Source organism: Herpailurus yagouaroundi, unplaced genomic scaffold (genome assembly GCF_014898765.1).
Source record: "Herpailurus yagouaroundi ecotype Mexico unplaced genomic scaffold, PumYag 67681, whole genome shotgun sequence".
In the NCBI taxonomy this organism is placed as follows: domain Eukaryota; kingdom Metazoa; phylum Chordata; class Mammalia; order Carnivora; family Felidae; genus Herpailurus; species Herpailurus yagouaroundi.
This window is the reverse complement of record NW_024420481.1, coordinates 889,115-905,779: the sequence shown is the minus strand read 5'-3', so window position 1 is coordinate 905,779 and position 16,665 is coordinate 889,115. Positions and strand designations below refer to the sequence as shown.

Genomic DNA, 16,665 nt, shown 5'->3' with positions numbered 1-16,665 from the left:
AGAAAAGAAAAGAAAAGAAAAGAAAAGAAAAAACAACTAGGCAAACCATAAGAGACTCTTAAATAAAGAGAACAAACTGAGGGTTGCTGGAGGGGTACTGGGTGGAGGGATGGGCTAGATGGGTGATGGGCATTAAAGGGGGCACTTGTGATGAGCACTGGGGGTTATATGTAAGTGATGAATCACTAAATCCTACTCCTGAAACCATTATTACACCATATGTTAACTAACTTGGATTTAAATAAAATTTTAAAAAAAAAAATTTAAAGAAGAACATATATCAATGAAAAAAGAAAAACAAAAAAAAATAAAAACAAACTAAAAATTCAAATCTTTTAAATTCAAAAGCTCAACAACAACAACAACAAAAACTATAGCAAAGCCTTCAGCATATATGCTATTTTCCTCTTGACGCCCTCTTTACTTCAAATGCTGTCATGAACTTGTTTCTGCTTCTTCACTTCTCCTCTCTGGTAGGCTGCTCCCATTGGCGCCTCTTAAGTGGTTCAAGCCAAAAGACCCATCATTGCTATCCTGTGTGGGCAGGTTTGAACCACTGATCAAATACCTTCCTGAGACCTTTAACCTTGCTGAATGGGGTGGGAGAGTGATGAAAGCCATTCTGCATACCAGGAAGGTCTAATGTCACAGCTTACAATCTGTCCAAACAGGATGCTTGAATTTTTTTTTTTTCACTAAATGGTGATCAGGGTGGCTCCAAAGCAGGTATTCGTATGGCGACACCCTCAAGCCGCCCCACACCAAAGGAGAGAGAAGGTCGGGCTGGAAAGAGGGAGATACTTGGTCTGGCAAACTACCTTCAAAAGCTGCCCACAGGAATCCTTGGGGAGAACTTTACAAACCTCAGACAGGAATAAATGAAGGTAAACAGACAGTGTCCACACAAGTGGCTCAGTCAGCGAAACCTTTGCCAGCAGGTTAGGTTAGTTTAAGCACAAGCCACAGTCATGAGACACCAGCCAAAAGCAACCAAAGATTTATATGCACCTTTAATTACTTTATTAGGTGCTAGCTCAAATGTTTCTCAGGGCCCAGTCTTCCAGAGAGCCATATCTTCTTAAGCTTCCAATCAAATTATAGTTTTGAAGTGTCTACCACTTCTCAATGGTTTGTAAAATCATTATGATACCTGTGCGGTATCTGGGGAAGGAGACTGCATTTTCCCATGAGGTTTAACCTGTTTAGCCCTTCAATATCACCTTTGCTCTATGTTTGTAAGGCCTCATCCAAAGTGCTTCATTTAAAAATAAAAAACAAACCAGCATTATATAATCAACCAATAAAGTGAGGAGAGGCAGGTTTCCAGCTCCCGGACGCAGTGGCATCTTGGAGGGAAGATATGTCACCCCATAGATGAGTTCACCTTCAGGTATCTTGAGAAACCACGAAGAACACCCACTATCTAACCGTGCCAGGTGATGCGATGATCAAATTTTTGTTGTGGACGAAGTCCCTATGTACCCATTGTCCTTCTTCGGAGTATCTCCTTGAGAACACACTAGGTCTGATAAAAAGTCTTGACCTTTTAGTTTTACACTGCATGTTCATGGGGGAACATGGGTGGCTCAGTCGGTTAAGCATCCGGCTTCGGCTCAGGTTATGATCTCACGGTTCACGAGTTTGAGCCCTGCATTGGGTTCTACGCTGACAGCTCGAAGCCTGGAGCCTGCTTCGGATTCTGTGTCTCCCTCTCTTTCTGCTCCTCCCCCATTTGCGGTCTTTCTCTCTCTCTCTGGCTCTCTCTCTCTCTCTCAAAAATAAACTTAAAAAAATCTTTACAATGCATATTCATGGACCAGCCCCCCAACCCTTGGAACTGCAAATATTTACCTCTAGAATTAGCTGAGACATCTTTTCCAAGGTGCGTCCTCTGGTCTCCCAAGGAAATAGACATTTTCAACTGTTCACTCTTTTACTTTTCCATATAAATGTTTTCCTCCATCAAAATGCATGAGATTCTTGCCAAACTCTGTAGTCATGTTTATGCCACCTTACATGCATGTAACTCTGATAATGCATACCTAATATTAAATTTATGTGTTTTCTCTCTTCTGTATTTTGGTATGGAAGGGCCTTTTGTCAACCAAACTGTTTTAGTTCTCTGACAATGACAAGCTGTTAGCAGGGGAGTCGCTGTGTGTGAAAGCCATAGAAATATCTGAAGAGAAAGGGGACATTGTACACCCAGGAACCAATTTAATACTTGATCTAGGGACCAAAAGCATCTATTGGTTGCTTACAGTTTCATTCAGTTGACCAACAAGCATTTTCCGAGCTCCTTCTGTGATCAGGCCCTACGCTAGGTGCTGAGGATACAAGTAAGACACGGTATGGGCCCTGGAAGTGTTCACAGTGTAGTGCAGGCATCCCCAGACCACTGGATCCCTACAGGTCTACTCCAGAAAACAGAGTCCAACTTCCATTCAAAGAAACTAACTTTTTACTGCAGCGAGGGTTGTGATGGGGACCGGCAGTGGGAACTCTGCAACCTCCTTGAGGTAGCCCATTCTCCCTACTTTGAACAGCTTAGACTGCTGGAAACTTCTTGCCTAGCTTAAGAAAGTTATGCCTATAGCTCTCCTCCATTAATCCCAGTTTGCCTTCTCCCCCACCAAAGCACCACACACACACACACACACACACACACACACACACACACAACTAGTTTAATTCTACTTTGACTTGAGAAACCTTCATGTTTTTGATAACAGGCAGCATAGCCTCTGAAACTCTAATTTCCCAAGCTAAAAAGTTTCCATTCTTTCAACTTCTTCTCATAGGATGTGATTCTAAGTCGCCCTGACGTTCCTTATTAAAGAAATCTCAGGTAGCACCAGACAGTGGTGTTATTTAGAGGGCCTGATGACAATTTACAAACCTAGTTTGATGGAGAAAAGGGGATGCATTAGACCCTCAGATAATAGGGTCCCAGTTTGCGGTCTTTGTGATCAAGTCTAAGCAGAATTAATAATTCATACCTTGCTAATGCACAGCAAATCATATAAGAGCCTCAGCTTTGGAAACCGAACACATGCACACATGCAGCTCGAAAGCATGAATAAAAGCAATCTACATACCCACCCCCAATCAATCAGGCCTCCTGATTACTAAAGAATTCCTCACTTATAAGAGAAATTTCTGTCCTTGCCAAGCTTCTGCACCCTTGGATTCAGCAGTCTCTCCCAAAACTTTTCACTCTACGTAAAGACTTCTAGTTCCAATGCGTAAAGACTCAAAACCCACTGTCCCATGAATTTAGGGTGTGTACAAAGAATCATAGTGCTTCTCTAGTCCGACATGTTTGTAGATGGAGGAAAACAGCCCGAGAAAGGGAAATTGGTTAAGTTACAGAGCCCTGACTAGAAGTTTCGTTACTATTTTCTCTTTCCATCAAAATGCCTCTAAGTTAAAGTCTGCAAGAAACATAATTCGCTAATAGCGGTACCTTAGAAAGGATCCCTGGTGACCAGAGTTGTATTCTGTGAGTTTGTGTCTCCCCCACCCACCATCACCCCCACAGCTTTCCTATTTCCAGCTTTCTAAGAAGTTTTTTTTTAATGTTTATTTATTCTGAAAGAGAGAAAGGGAGAATGTGAGCAAGGGAGGGGCAGAGAGAGAGAGAGAGAGAGAGAGAGAGAGAGAGAGAATCCTAAGCAGGCTCCATGCTGTCAGTGCAGAGCTCGACGTGAGGCTCAAACCCACAAACCGCGAGATCATGACCCGAGCCGAAGTCCAGAGTCGGACACTTAACCGACTGAGCCACCCAGGTGCCCCTCCTATTTCCAGCTTTTAACTCGAGTCTCATACTCCCAATTGCTTTCTTTGTGCACCTTTTAATGACTTTAATGATTAGGATGATATTGATGGTCTACTCGGTCCAAGTTTTTGCTTGCTTTACAAACTGATTTCTTAAGTGTTATCAAGTTAAAATTCTAGAAGATTCAACTTCCAGCACTCTCTCTGCCTATCAGTCTATTGTGGTATCCTGCTCCTAGCAGCAATCAGGGCAGGAAGGTTTTCCATCAGGTTTTGGCAGACTAGAAGAAAACTCATAGCCTGAACAAGGGAGGGATGAGGTAGTCTGTCTAAATATGCTCTTCAGGATGGTTCCGGAAGCCCTGAGGCAAGTAAAATCACTGGGTTCGTCTTTGGAAGCCTCACATCAATTTAGCCTCAAATAAACCTTGACAACCAAGGAGGAGTATCAGGCAACCACACTGGCCATTTATATCTCCGGATAGTTGTGAAAAGGACCAAGAGAGTTTCCTAATCCAGACACGGACACGCTAAGTCGTAGCCTCCCACTTGTAACCAATGAGTATTCACAAGGACAGGTGGGTAATGGAGGATGAACATTCCCTCCCAGCATTTTTAATTAACTGGATGTTGGATTTATTGGTCAGCTCAGTGGGAAATCAGAACCTACTACTTGGGGGCTATTTTTATAGCCTTCTGGAGTTGGGTTGCCTTACTACAGACACCTGGCACCATTCCTAGAGGTGGTTAGATCTGTATTTTCCCCTTTTAAACAGCAACCAGTGAGTAGATTTGAGCATTCCAGGCATCTGGCTAGTAATCCGATATAATAAAGGTGCCCCTTTCCCTTCCTCCTTGGGTAATACAGCACATACACCAGCAGTTTCTCCCTGCACATTCAGCAGCAGGTCAGAGGCGAAGGGAGTGTGGTTAAAACACAAAATAAGCTCTGTAAAACCTTGGAAGCAAGGGGCTGTATCCATCATCAATACGTTTATAAGCTATAAAACCCGAATAAGTAGTCTCTGAATAAACAACAGTTAATCTTATCAACTCTCAAGTCCTCGAATCAGAGTTTCAGTTCATTTCCTCTTTGTCTGCCTTCAGATGAAGCACTGTGTAAGAAAAAGGAGAGTCTTCTGCCATTGGAGATCTTTTTTACAGCATACGTTAACAATTTCTGCGCAGATATCTGGATGGCAAATTGTAACCCAATACCTATTTTGCAATAAAACTACCACAGCATTAAATTGACATAATAGAGACAGAAATTCTATTCAGTTGAGTTTGGGTCATGCAGGCACTCACTTTAATGTGGGAGATGAATTAAGCTCATCCTTGGGAAATCCAAGGGTAATGACCGAAACACAATGTGATTGAGCTAATTATCAACCAGGTGTGCTTTAAGGAGTTGATGGTTCAATTTATTACTGCTAAGTGCACAAGCCTGTTTTGGGGAGGAGTTTACGAGAGCAGGTCAGACACTGCAACTTCTCAGAGGGCAAAAGACAGCGTTTCTGCAAATCTGGCATTATGTCCGGCCAACCCAAATCCTGCCCAACCACCGAGGCCAGCTCAAGAACCTGGAAACTCTTCCTGACTGCCCAAAGCCCCGGGGAGCTGACCGTTCCCCTGGGCTCCACTAGCGGTTACTATCTATAAGCAATTGGCATGCACCGCCTTTTAACAAGAGTAAACTTTTCCTTTGTATACGTCTGGTCTTCTCTGCCAAGTAAACTGCTCAAAGGCACACACATAGGGTTTTTATATCCTTTGTGATGTCTGACCCTGTTAAGTATTTACAGATTGACGTCTGCTAGATAAAAAGTAACGTTTTAAATGCTTACGCATTGCTGTACGGATATTTCTTAACATTTGTTCGTAAGTGGGAGTTCTGTGTATGAAACATAAACCATTTAACGGCTCTGGTTATTATAATGAACATCAGTCTCATACAGCGTGGGACACAGGGCTGGGTGTGCACTGACCTCATGATATCCCCAGCCAACATCAGCACATTACTGAATGGAGCCCTATTTCTCTGAGGCCACACCTACCGTTTTACAGCCATCCGTTTTTCCTTCCTCCGCTGTCTCTTGCTGATCCGTCTACTCACACATCTCCTCTTTCTCCTCCTTGTTCCAGCACCTTGGGAGCCTGGCATGAACAGCCACTACCAACCAAATCCAGAGCGAGTCTCTTTCAGTTGTCAAGGTGTGTCTTCTTCAAACTGCTCGTCATCAGTCCACTTCAGTGACTTCTAATCCACTAGATGGTCAGATCCCAGAGAACAGGGACTAAGCGTGAACCATTACCTACATGAACACTACCTCCCACTCTCTGCCACCCAGAAGCATAGTTCAAGAAATGTTCAACAGTTTGACTGCATTCTAGGATTCCAGGTTTCCCACCGGCCATCGGACATTCCATTTTCTAGGTGACTGTTAAAACAAGGGATTTGACTAGTGGTCTAGTGGTTATGAAGTTCCACTTAAACTAAAGCATGGAAGCAGGACACACACATGCCAATTAACCTATGGTAGCTGGTTCCAAGTACCCGAGCAGGCATCCTCCTAGCAGAGACTTCTTTGTTCTTCGGCACAGGGAAACTTCAATACCTGAACGTTAAATGTTGAATTTGCATTGAGAAGATAACAATCAATCAAATATTTATTGATTGCCTGGCACACACAGGGCACTGTACATAAGATCTGTGAGGAAAAAAAATGGATGTGTGTTCAATAAAGAAACACAATCCAGTGGTGGTAGCAAGAAGGAGCAACTCTACACACTTTTTCTTAAGAGTCAGAGGCCATCCCGGGACGCCTGGGTGGCTCAGTCGGTGAAGTGTCCGATTTCGGCTCAGGTCACGATCTCGTGGTTCGTGGGTTCGAGCCCCACGCTGGGCTCTGTGCTGACAGCTCAGAGCCTGGAGCCTGCTTCGGATTCTGTCTCCCTCTCTCTCTCTGCCCCTCCCCCACTCACGCTCTGTCTCTCCGTCTCTCTCAAAAATAAATAAATATTTTAAAAAAAATTTTAAAAAGAGTCAGAGGCCATCCAGATAGACTAGCTTCAGCGCCTGAGGAGACAGATGTACATACCTCACTCCTTGCACAACATCTGGGGGGTTCAGCAAAAGAAAGGTACAAGGTTTCATCTTCTTCGAACCTTTTTGCCAACCTATATCTTCCTAGTTAACTGAAAATAAATTTCCTGCTCAAATGCTCCTCCAACAAAATGACAAGGGTTGGGGGGGGGGGGGGCGGTGCAGGCAGGGACTGAGGTGAGGGTATGAAATCTCACCTAGGACTGGTTTAAAGGTTCTCGAAGGAAACCACTTGCTGAAACTTTCTGTCACGGAGATCCCACTGTTCAGCTCCACTCCATACTCTCTTGGCTACTTGGTGGTGGCAGGGTCACCACCAGTGGGCAAAGCAGGCTTCCAAACAAGCTATGGCCAGAGCGACCGCCAACTACTAATACCAAAAGGCCCAGCAAGCAAACCCCAGGGGGAATCTGGGAACTTGTTCACAAAGTAGGATTATGTTTTGTGTTTTCCATATCTCTTTCTTTGGAAGACTATTTTGTTAAATTGCTCATAAAGAGGATCATATAGGTTTTCCAGGAGTTTCGGCTTGAATCAAAGGAATGACTATATTTCTAGTTAATCCAATAACATACCACTATAAAAATCCACCCAAAAAAACCCATTTCTATGATAGATGTATTTAAAGGCATCTGCTGAAATGCTACCTTTTAATTAAGAAATTATAAGTCAAATAATTCTAAGTTTTTGAAAGAAGTTATAAAAAATGCTCAGAACGCATTAACATAAGTGAATTATTACACCAATTATTTATTTAATATTAAAGGGTTTCGTGTTTAATTTGGAAATATTCTCAATCACAAGCACCAATTTTTTTTATTTCACCAAAACAATCCAAATAATTTGCTCATTTCACACACACACACAATTTTTAATTTGTCTCTAGATATGTTTGAGTGAAGGTTATGTATCTGAAAAGGAAAACAAAAAGTAATTGTTTTTTTTTCCCAGAAAACAAATTTGAGGAGTATGTTTTTAAGCCACTACGCCCTAATGTAGTGTATGTAAAATGTCTTTTTTACATACATACATACATACATACAGAGGAATGTAAAAAATGTCTTTCCTCACTGGAAATATAACTGGAAACTAGGAAAGTCCTTTGTTCTACTCAGTTACAAATTTCCAGGCTGTGTGACCTGAGCAAGTGACATAGACTGTGAGTCTCAGGTGTGTTAGAACTAGCAAAGAATACTATTGAACTTTACCTGGGGTTGAGCCAGAAGACATATGAAGTCCTTCCCATTTCTAAAAATCATGTATGAAGATGCCATCTAAACGTAAGAACCTATTTTTAAATATCTTGCATTAACCCAGTATTGGAGCACTACCTATTTCGTTAAGTAACAGAAACTACAGTGATATTTCAAATAAGCCTTTCTGATGAGGAAGAGAGTTACAAGGACATTTTAAGGGATGGATGCCTGGGTGGCTCAGTCAGTTGAGCATCTGACTCTTGATTTCAGCTCAGGTCACGGTCCCAGGATCGTGGGATCGAGCCCCACGTTTGGCTCCACATTGGGCGTGCGGCCTGCTTGCGATTCTCTCTCCCTCTCTCTCTCTCTCCCTCTGTCCCTCTGTCCCTCTACCCTGCTCACATGCACACACTCTGTCTCCCTTTAAAATAAAAAAAGGACATTCTAAGATACTCTATTGCTGTTATTTTTCTTCCTTTTTTTTTCTATTTTTCCAAACACTTTCCATAATGCGAATATATTACTTTTGTTCTCAGAAAAAATAATTGTCTCCATCTTGGCATGTGGGTTTAGAGATTTAAGATGGTAGTAAAGGGCATTTTCTTTCCTTTTTTTTTTTTATTCATCATAAGAATTATAAATCTGCTCTCGGGTCCTCGCTTCCAAGATGACCAAGAAAAGAAAGAGTAACTGTCGTGCCACAAAGGGCCACGGCCACATGCAGCCTATGCACCAACTGTACCCGCTGCGTGCCCAAGGACAAGGCCACTAGGAAGTCCGCTTTCTGGAACACAGGAGAGGCTGCCGCCTACGGGGACATTTCTGAAGCAAGTATCTTCGAGGCCTATGTGCTTCCCAAGCTATAAGTCCAACTACATTACTGCGTGAGCCGTGCCATTCACGGCAAACTAGTCCAGGATCACTCGCGTGAGGCACCGAAGGACCGAACACCCCCACCCCGATCTAGACCCGTGGGTGCCGCCCCACGACCTCCACCAAAGCCCGTGTAAGGAGCTAAGTCCTTAAGGAATGAAGAAAAACTGTTCTCTGGGGAAAAAAAAATAATAAAATGGAGATTATACTTTAAAAAAAAAAAGGATTATCAATCTGCAGTATAGAAAATTTAGAATATACGATATAAAGAAAATACCCATGATTCCACCACCCAAATATAATCTCCATTAATATTCTAGCAATTTCCTTATAGTATTTTCTATATGTATATTATAGATCATCAACTGGGGTCAGATAGGTTGCTGCATGTTTTGCTATTTTACATATGTATGACTTTGTGAGCATTTTTCACTGTCATTAAAAATCTTCGAAAACACCATTTTAAGAGGAATTTTTTTAATGTTTATTTATTCATTTTGAAAGAGAGGGAGAGCAGGGGAGGGACAGAGAGGGGAGAGAGAGGATGCCAAATAGGCCCACGATGTCAGCAGAGCCCCACACCCAGCTTAAACGCAACAAACCGTGAGATCATGACCTGAGCTGAAACCAAGTCGGCCACTTAACCGACTGAGCCACCCAGGTGCCCCTGAAAACACCACTGTTAATGGTTTTATCATACTGTGCTCTATACAACCATTCCCAACGGCTCACTGTTGTCAACAGTGTTGCACCGAACTTCCTTTTCGCGTACATCGTTGTGCGGCAAGTCGCTGGCTGAGAAGGAAAGGGCAACGCTGCGGGCAGCCAACCGGGGGCTGACTCTCATCATTCCCACCCCTTCCCTCCTTACTTGCCTTTCCAGCGCTCAGTCCTCGTCCCCTTCACGGTCCTCAATCTGGCTCTGGATTCTGATTAGCCTTGACCCTGACACACTGAGCACATGTGACCGAGGAGAGAGGCAGACACATACAGGACTACGGCTGGAAGGGCAGGGAAGGCACCAAGGACCTGGTCCTCGGGCTACCTGCTCTCCGCCTGAAGACCTGAGTGGGAACCGGGCACCGGACAAGCAGCGACTGGCGTCCCTAGCCCGGCTTGGATGGCAAAGACAGCACGGGATCTCCATCCACATAGCCCCTGAGGACGTTAGCAGCAGCTGTGTCCACACTGAGGTACAGCTGAAGTGTTTTGAACCGGTGCTATAACCTTAAAATAACCACTAACATCCTCATCTATAGCCAGCTTATGTTTTCTGATATATCTGACATGATTTTAATTGGTATTTAATGAGAGCTTAGTACCAGTCCTTGGTCACTCCTAAGTTTTCTTTTTTCTTTGACATCCCAGAGCCCTGTGTTTCTTACATCATTTCTTCCTCTGGTCACAGACTGTGTGACAATAAAGTGTGTCCCTGGAGCACATGCATCTTGTCAATAAAAGAGTTTTTCAATAAAATGTGGTCTCCTTTCCAGAGCATTGCAAACTAATTGGGAAATAAAAAAGGAAAATACCTGAAAGGCTAGAGAATAATAAAACTAAATGCCGAGACCATTGTCAGGCAGGCAGTATGTGCTCTGAGAGGTCAGAAATGACAAAGAGGCCAGTTTGAGATGGAGAGGACGAGGCAGGGCTTAGCCGTGAAAATGCATAGTCCTTGGCCCCCCCGGAGAGAGACAGGGAAGATGTTTCCAAGACTAAGAAAGTCACTGAGGGGGACATGTGCCAGCACCAATAATCACTCTAGCATATCTACCCCCACAGACTCAAATATTGGGGAGAAAGCAGGAGGCAGTTACGGCAAAATATGCTGGCTAGGTCACTGGCCCAAGTCTAGCTAATCACGAGAGGCTTTAAGGACTGCATTACAGAGGTAAGACTCGGATACTTCAAAGAGAAACCTAAGCCCTTGATGAAGCAGCACTAAATAAGCAGCAATAAAAAAGAGAAACAAACAACAGTGGGGCCCAGATTTGTATAAGAACAAAAATAAAGAAAAACAGCCTTTCCTGAAAGAAAGTTGACATCTAAGTGCAAACGGCCTCAAGGTTACCTTTCATTTGCTTTTGCCATTTGTACCTGACCTTATGCACACGGTAAAGAAAGTAAATTTACCACCCCATCTTCACCCCATGGGGCACCATCTGCCCCTTTCAGAAGACATTCCCCCCCCACCATCAAGCACCAATATTTTACATGTTTATCACCAGACACTTATTCTTCACACCATTTTGTTGTTGGTGTTGTTGGTGTTGTTTAAAAAAAAAAAAACATGGGTCGAAAAATCATGTAATCAAGAACCTCATTTCATAGAAAACTGGGAAAACTTTTTTTTTTCTCTTCTACTGAGATTTGCCAACATGTTTTGCACATTCTGGGGGAAAACATTCGTAACAATTGTGTGTTCTCTTCCATAAATCACTCCAATAGAATTCTTTCTGTATTATTCTATCTCTATCTAAATGGAGATCGGAGACCCACTGGCTATCTCCCATTGAAATAACCTACAGGTTCCAATGGAGTTATCTGCAGGCAAATGATCAAGCTATTAACACTTGCCAGACCAGTGAGACTGTAAAGTTAACTGTGGATGAGGTGAACGGAGCTTTGAAGTCCACGGTTTTCTTTCAAGTTATTCAGATCCCCATGTAAGAATACTCATCCCAGGGAGATCACACCTTCAGGTTATCAGACGAAAAACCTCTTGTCAGCACCAACCAGCCTAAGACATCTTAAAAGAAAATGCATATCAAACCCATTCTCGAAGACTCTCTGCTCTTTGGCTTTGTAGAAATGCCAATCCAATGCTGTATGAATGTTTTCATTTAGAGGAGATTTGGGGTAAAAAAAAAAAAAAAACCCAACAACAACAGAAAAGGACTCGACCAGTTCTGAAGATCAGTGTGCTTCCCATCGAGATAGAAATAAGGTGATACAAGAAAAGATGAAGGAAAATATTTAAAATAAGAGGGAGGAAAACACGGGAGAGGGGAGACAAAAAGGACAAAAAATAGGTAAAGAACAGAAATTGCTGGTACTAAACTCACCTTTTTTTTCCTTCTTTTTAAAAATTTATTTTAGAGAGACAGACTGCATGCACACAAGCAGGGGAGTGGGGCAGAGGTAGAGAGAGAATCTTAAGCAGGCTCTACACTCAGCGTGGAACCTGACGTGGGGCTTGATCCCACGACCCTGTGATCATGGCCTGAGCCCACATCAAGAGCCAGATGTTCAACCCACTGAGCCACCCAGGTGCCCCAAATTCACCTTCTTGATAGTATTGTCCCCCATTATCCTTAACATGCAATATACATGAAAACAGGAGAACGTTAATTCCCCAGAGACAGATGCACATGTTAAGCAGAACTGACGTTGCAAAAAGCAAGATCGTATGTTAACATATGTAACAATTCCACTTTCTTCAAACTGAGATTGTCTTCAAACATTCTGAACATTCTCAGTGAAACCAGATAGGTTATTTACCCCTGTAGAGTGCTGATTTCCCTCAATATCACAAACAAAACAGACCCATCTAGTTTTCTGAGGTCAGCAGTGCCCTTTTATTAAGTGGAATTAACAAAACAATAGTGACTCCAGGACCAAGAACGAAGTTTGCATCCAACGTGCCTTGTGAACTGGTACACGGCATGTAAAATTAAACAATGGATACTGGGAAAGCGACTAGTAATTTTGATAGAAGAAGAAAATTGAACTAGATTGAATATCTAGAGAGAGTCATGGGTTAGTGCAAATTACTTGTAATGGATGCATTTTTACAATATACAGAGGTCTGACAGCTTCAACTTTGATACATCTGAGCAATATCTAAATATCTCTTAGAACAGATTTTGATTTAACAAGATAATACCTGATATCCAGGTTCCTCCAGTATCTGTCAAGCCACCCGATCTTACCCATTAGCAACCCATCTCTCATCTGTCCCTCGTCACCTCCAGGAGCCAGCCATTCAAGACTTTATTAAGTGCCTGCTACCTACAAGGCACTTTTTCATCTCCCTTTGCAAAAGGTACCTGGCGCTCCAGAATCCGGGATGCTGACCTTTTTTTTGTCTTTTGAAGAGTTGCATCACCTTTGATTTGTGAAGCTCATTAACATAGCCTTGATCTAAAGTTGTTCACGTGGTACAGTTACATCTATGTGTTTTTGTTTTTTTTTAACGTTTATTTATTTTTGGGACAGAGAGAGACAGAGCATGAACGGGGGAGGGGCAGAGAGAGAGGGAGACACAGAATCCGAAACAGGCTCCAGGCTCTGAGCCATCAGCCCAGAGCCTGACGCGGGGCTCGAACTCCGGGACCGCGAGATCGTGACCTGGCTGAAGTCGGACGCTTAACCGACTGCGCCACCCAGGCGCCCCGTGTTTTGAATTAAAGTGACTTAAAATTAATTTAATTAAATTTAGAATGAAAATCAATTTTGCTCTCAAGATGTTTGGGTTTGTCTCTTCCTCACAATTTCAGAATGCCCTTGATAAAACTGGCGATACACAGGGGCTCTGAAGACTGTCTTCAATGTTAAAATGAGTTGTAAAGAAAAATTTAGAAAATGCAAAAAAGGAGACCAGATGCAAAACTAACTGATCTTCTTGCACTGAAAAATAGCCAATGCTGACGTCTTGGTATGAGACTTTCCAGGATTTTTTTACATACAGGTTTAGATGTATTTATTTCCGCTCAGTTACAGCATACCATATAGAGACAGCTGTGTATCCTGTAGAAACTACCAACTATAATGGCTTTATAACATTCTCTTGAATGGACATATCACAGTTTATGTAACCATTCACTCCTCTATTATTAAATATTTTGTTGTTTCCAGTTTTTTGTTGTCAGAAAACACCTCTGTGCGTAAGGCTTTCTCTTTCTGTGTTCGGGATGGCTTTCATAGATGAAAGTCCCAGAAGTGGAATTATTGGCCCTAACCGTGAATATTTTAAGGCCTTGGAGAATACATATTGCCAAAATGCAGCTCCAAAAGGTTGTACCAGAGATGTACGAGAGGGTGTCCACTTGACTAAATCCTCACTGGTGATGGGTATCATTTTGTCATGTACTCTTGTCCTAACCTGCACATTAAAAAATGTTATCTCGTCATTGTCATTAGGTACTGGTGCCTGAACTTTAACCCATTTTTTTAAATGCTCCTTTTGGAGAGAATGCTTTTTTCAGATTCCTGTTAAAGCAGACACGTACATCTAGTATCAGGTCCTAGCAGAGGCCAAAAGAAAATGAGAAGAGAAAAAAGACCCATTCTGAAGCTTTTAGGAACTTTTTAAGTTCCTTTTCTGTTCTTTTATTTCATGACCATAGATGCCAGGCACTACAGCTTTTCATCAGTTTTCCCCAAGGCCCTCCCATGTAGAAATTGTACTCACTAGTTGTCTAAACATTGCTAAGGACCCACCTGTATCACTCATACGGTACTAGGCCCCGCAGATGTCACTGTGAACACAGAGCCCCTGGCCTGATCTAACAAGGCCTGAGCCTAGGGAGGAAGACACAAGGGCTGTACAGAGTACGAGAGCAGATAACAAGGGAACCTTAGCAAAGACTTGAAGGGTCTACGCCAAGGCCTAGGAGTGCCTGGCTGGCTCAGTCAGTAGAGCATGCTACTCTTTTTAAAAAAAAAAAATTTTTTTTTAATGTTTATTTATTATTGAGAGACAGAGAGAGAGAGAGAGACAGAGAGACAGAGCATGAGCATGGGAGAGGCAGAGAGAGGAGGAGACACAGAATCTGAAGCAGGTTCCAGGCTCCGAGCTGTGAGCACAGAGCCCAACGTGGGGGCTCGAACTCACAAACCACGAGATCATGACCTGAGCCGAAGTCGGATGCTTCGACTGAGCCACCCAGGCGCCCCTAGAGCACGCTACTCTTTTTTTTTTTTTTTTTTCAACGTTTATTTATTTTTGGGACAGAGAGAGACAGGGCATGAACGGGGGAGGGGCAGAGAGAGAGGGAGACACAGAATCGGAAACAGGCTCCAGGCTCCGAGCCATCAGCCCAGAGCCCGACGCGGGGCTCGAACTCACGGACCGCGAGATCGTGACCTGGCTGAAGTCGGACGCTTAACCGACTGCGCCACCCAGGCGCCCCAAGCACGCTACTCTTAATCTCAGGGTCACGAGTTCAAGCTCCACATGGGGCAAGGAGCCTACTGAAAAAATAAATAAATCAAACGACCTGAGGCCTAAAGCAAAAGTTAACCTCCTCGGTTCTTTCCTTCAACCATTTCTCATGTGACATCATTTTCCCATCCATCCTGGTCACTATCTTCTGGATACACTCAACTTTGTCAACGTTCATAAAGTGTGGCGACTACCCTTGAACATAATACTCCAGATGTGGTCTGATCAGCACACATGCTTCTAATACAGCCTAAAATTGTTTTGCTTTTTAAAAAAAAAAAATAAGCTGCACCACATTGTTGGCTCATATTAAACTTGTGATCAACTAAATCCCCAAGAACTTTTTACATAAACTGCTGCCAAGTCACATCTCTCATATCCTGTGCATATGCCATTTTTTAAACCTAAATTCAAGACTTTACATCTATCACTGTTAAATTTCATCTTGTAGGTTTTGACCTAGAGTTCCTACAAGTTGAGGTCATTTTAAACCTGGATTCTGTCATCCTATATATTGAACTACGCCACCCAGCTCTATATCACCTGCAAAGTGGAAAGCCTGTCTTTGTGATGGATTATGATCAAGAATCTGCTCCTTAGGTCAGGGGCCAGGACCTGGACACCTTTGTTTTCCTTACAGTGCTAAGTACGGTGCCTTTTACATAGTAGATGCTCAGTAGCTGTGAAGTGAACGAATGCCCAGGCAGAGGCAAAGACAGTTCCGTGGCCCTTAACTAAAAACATCTTCCTCCAGGTTGACACTCAATCGGTTGCTCAAGCAGCTGTGAATTTGCCTAATTACTAGTTATGCAGTCAAATTTCACAATCTTATGCACAAGGATATTACAGAAGACTCTCAAATGTTTTGCTAAGAACCAGACATCCTGTATTTATATTTCACATTCTGGCACAGTTGTTCTGATGCAGCCACGACAAAAACAGAGGCTGTTTATCATTCGCCTCCCAGACACTCTTTCCTCAATCCTTACCCAGAGTACAGGGGACTTTTGCTTTCTAGTTTCTTCACTATGAACATATGAAGACGTCTTCCTTTATTGCATTATATTCCTCACCTTTCAGAAGTAAATGTTCAAAAATAATTTTACATTAAAAACTGCACTGAGAACGTGAAAATTCTATACATTTATAATCACAGAAAACAGATGCATTTTTAAGTTTGTTAGATTTTGAAAGAGAATAAACCCTGAAAGAGCCAACCAGTCCTATTCCCTCAAAACGTGATACTGGCGTTTCACCCTTTTGAAAATAGCAGACACATATTACGTTTCCATAGTACATTATATGGAACATTAATGAGACAGTGGATGGTCACTGAGTCAAAGATTCCCAGTGGAGCCTGTATCTGGGACGCTGGGACCATACTGCGATCCAAATATCCTTCCCTACTCCATTCCTGTCCCTTGAAAGTTTGCAATCAGAGATTTTAAGCAATACACTATTCAAGAAATGAAAGAGTTCTCAGAGAAAGAGCAGATAGTGTGCCCAGAATGATTAATGGCCTTTCAAAGATGAGCAAGTGTGGAGAA

The 16,665-nt window shown here is 42.7% G+C and overlaps 1 protein-coding gene and 1 pseudogene across 2 annotated transcripts in view; one reads left to right on the top strand and one right to left on the bottom strand.

The window, feature by feature from the left end:
* The window catches only part of GPC3 (glypican 3), a 391,248-nt gene that overhangs the window by 334,329 nt on the left and 40,254 nt on the right, over positions 1-16,665 (bottom strand). The window lies entirely within an intron of this gene.
* LOC121025548 (40S ribosomal protein S26-like) lies at positions 8,747-9,132 on the top strand (annotated as a pseudogene).